General features: G+C 43.8%; 1 protein-coding gene across 1 annotated transcript in view; it reads right to left on the bottom strand.

The window, feature by feature from the left end:
- Positions 1-559, bottom strand: part of LOC108573407 — a 134,263-nt gene extending 133,704 nt beyond the window's left edge. The window contains exon 1 of the mRNA XM_017935848.1: positions 506-559. The gene's annotated coding sequence lies outside the window, so the exon portion shown is untranslated. The remainder of the gene's footprint in view (positions 1-505) is intronic.
- Between the last annotated feature and the right edge of the window lie 3,149 nt (positions 560-3,708).

Genomic DNA, 3,708 nt, shown 5'->3' with positions numbered 1-3,708 from the left:
TCAGTGCGAAAGTTCACACATTTTTCACTTCAACTTCCACCAAACTCTTCATCCTCCCGAAATTCCTCTATCTCGTCTCGAAAAAATTTCCTGCGAAAAAAGCGTCCGTCTGGAGGATCTCGAGGTGGAAAAGTTTCTCTCCTTTGGATTCACGCGCGGCGGAGAAGCCTTTTTATTCCGGCGTTTCGCGCAAAAATGGTCGAGACTTAAAAGATTTACGGCTTCCTTCGGTTCCGACACTTTCCTCTCCCTTTCGTGTCGTCCGCGCGGATCCTCGAGTTATGCAGATTTCGTGGAAATTCCCGCCGAAAATTGAAATTTCATCCACCGCGGGGAAACGCTCCCTCTGGGATTACGCTCGCGCGTGGGAAACAATCATGCCACCACGTCTTCGTCGTTTCATTATCGAGAGGAAAAAAAAGGGGGAAAAGAAGAAAAAGACGACGCCCTGCCTATCTCGCGGGGAACGGTTGTATGAATATTTTCCGCGCTTTGATCTACTCACGTTAATGCACGCTCGAGACACCAGAGTAGGGTTGGTAGTTCTGCTGTGGCTGGTACGTACCTGAAAGCAAAAATGAAGTAATTCTTTTAGCGCGAATGTTTGTCGTATGAAGTGCAGATAGATTAAGAATAATTGTAAAATCGTGGTGACGATAATAATTTATTTGCGGGCGTGTAACGAAGGTGTAATTGTGTAAAATAGAAAATTTGAAAGAAGAGAAAATCATTAGTTTTGTCCAAGTTATTTGCAGAGAATGAAGAATTTTGATTTGAAATTATTAACCCTTCCATGCGATTAGAAACACTTGCTCACAAGTACTACATGTGTTTGATAAAAAATATATTACAGAAGTACTGTATGTCTGAATCTTGCTTACTAAAAGGGCTGAAGTATTATCGAGTAACTGATCGATGTACCTGAAGTGGTGGCTGTTGAACGAGGCCAAGTAAATTGCGGTAATTCTGATCGTGCATTCCTTTGCTCATTAAGCCCAAGAAAAGAGAAATTCCACTAACCCCGAGCAATAAATTTTGATTTCTCCTGTCTGCACCATTACAGGTACTTTCTGTCCTACTAAAATCTTAACACGTTCCATTCATCAGCGATCTGTAATGACTATCATAAACCAAACTTTCATCAGAGAGACAAGAGTATTCTTCATCTTCAATATTGAAGTAGAAAATGACCGACTGATCAAAATATATATATTCTTGGACATTCCAAGTTGACCTAGTTCTAACATTCGACAGAAAAGCCCAACTACATCCTAGACACTGTCATCCTCCAAAACACGAATCCAATTTCTTCATCTCGAACGTTCAGTTTAATACTCCAACTTGACCCACTTCGAAGATCCTCCCCAAAAACTCCACACCTCGCCTCGAGAAACTCCGAACACATCAAGGCACCGTATCTACCAGAGCACATGAGTCCAACTTTCTCAATTCAATTCCGGGGAAGGCTGCAATTTAACCGTTCCGCAAATTCTCAGAACGTCGAACAAGGGGCAGCAGTCTCTAGCCCCCTCGGTAGCTGACTCTGCGCGCAGACGTTTAAATTCGCGGCGAACTTCTCCGAACAGCGGTTCCTGCACTCCTCGAGGTCCCAAAAACACAAGTGGAGAAGTTTCGCGATGTCGAACGTCGAGACAACTCCTCGTCAATAATACACTCGGTTTAATCAAAGGGCGTGTGTCGCCTCGTCGAAAGTGCGGCTCAATTTGGATCCAAGATTGCACCTAGTGGAGTCTAAGAGATTCTCCTACCCTCTCTGTGCAAGTTCCTAAGTCGCGTGTATACGTTTAACAGAGACAAGCTTCTCTTCTCCTCGTGGAAACGAGCCTTGAGGGCACGTGGTGCCTCTCCCTTCGACGAAAAGGAGAGGAGAAAAAAAACGGCTGCTCCAGTTACCCAAACGGGTTAACCAAGTTTGGCCACGAAGGGTGGAGGAAACACGGATGGCAACGGAGGAAGACAGGTTTCCCATTCGTTTTGACGTAGGACAGCCTCGTTGACCCTTTTGCTCGTCGACGTACCGCCTAATCGCCCTTAAAGACTCCTCGACGAATGATGAATCGCTGGTTTAACGAGGGTTGCTACGATGGTAGTCGATGTATCGGTTTACCGATCGCTTCGAACCCTGAAGGAGATGTCATTTGGTCGGTTGAAGTTTAATTAATATTTGTAATTTTATTACTTATTATATTAAACCCCCCCTTCCCCCGCCCCAGGAGAAATTAAATCGGAATTTTTTTTTTCGACCTGGCGGTCACCCATCCTTGATGCCGACCGCGACCTATGAAGCTGCACTTGGAATATCACCGAGGCTTCGCGCAATCCACCCGCCCGACACCCTCTACATAAAAACTTCAACCTATTTGCTATTTAAGCTACCTAAATTATAGTTTACCTATTACCATCGTCTAGTCTAAACCAACCACTTATCTCGTGTGTTATCGTTAAATATTGTAATTTATTAAAATGAAGTTCTAAAGCAAATTAATTTTATTATTTATGATAGGTAACGTAGCGTTAATTACCGTATTTATATTAATACTCTAAATTGAACAAATTAGCAAAAGAGTTAATCGCTTGATTCAACTGTTCCATGAGGGAAAATTGTATACCAGTTTCACGTAGAGAAAGGAGAACCTTGTTCAATCTCCATATTGATTTGCTTCTCATACCCGTTTCTTCCTCCTTTTATCACCGTGTTGAAGTAGTCGAATATCTCACGTAAGAATTATATCCTGTCCTTCCATATTCCTTCGAGCTATTCCCCTCGCGCTGTCCTCAGACACCATTACCGTTGGCACAAAGCGCGAGCAAAAAGAAGCTAGGCGACCACCTTTTGTAGGCCCTGACAAAAGCGAGAAACCACACCAAGGAGGAACACGTCTGCGAAAACCTCCGCGTGAGGATCAATTATTCTCTGCCAATAAATCCCGAAGTGGCCACGAAGAAGAGGAGTTTTATCATCCTCGGTAGTTTATAACGGCTGGATATTTTCAAGCAACGCCGTTCCCTATGTTCCATATACGTACCGTATCAAATGAAAGGCCTTGAAAGTTGCCTTGTACCCTCGAGACTTTATAAAAGGTTCGAACACGCTCCTTTTGCGGGGTGTATCGGTACGTCGGCGTCGCATGAAAAATCTTATATTCATCGTTCCCGGCCGGTTTCACGATGGAAAATACGGCCAATGAAACCGCGTCACGACGATCTTTGAAGGGACGCGTTAGAATACAAATTGCGTTCATTAGCGATGAATGCGCGAGTAATGATGCCTACCGCTATCGATTTCGTTCCAGGAGAGAAGAGGAATTGGCATCGGCGAGGCATGAGACGCTCCGATACAGGTGTCTTATTGTCTGAATGGCCCGAGGCTCGCATTGTTTCGACGTCCCAGATGTTAATTCTAGGTGTATCTGCATGAGATACGGCCGCCTTTGCGGTCCAGGCGAATACGAAGGCAGATGAACGGGCGGAAAATCGTTGACACCGTGCAACCGCTAGTTTTTCTATCCACGAGCCGTGATGAAAAGTAGGATCATCGAAATGTATGTTTGTCCTACATTCTGAATGCAACTTTTGTTCATTTAAAAATAGCGAAAGTGAGGGTAGAAATTTATTAATTGTACTAATTCTACGAATTTATCATTCTAAATGAACAAACGAGAGATTAACAAACAACGAAACACCTTA

The sequence above is a fragment of the Habropoda laboriosa genome, unplaced genomic scaffold (genome assembly GCF_001263275.1).
Source record: "Habropoda laboriosa isolate 0110345459 unplaced genomic scaffold, ASM126327v1 scaffold92, whole genome shotgun sequence".
Lineage (NCBI taxonomy): Eukaryota > Metazoa > Arthropoda > Insecta > Hymenoptera > Apidae > Habropoda > Habropoda laboriosa.
Note: the sequence above shows the minus strand (reverse complement) of the source record. Positions and strands in the feature narration are given on the sequence as shown.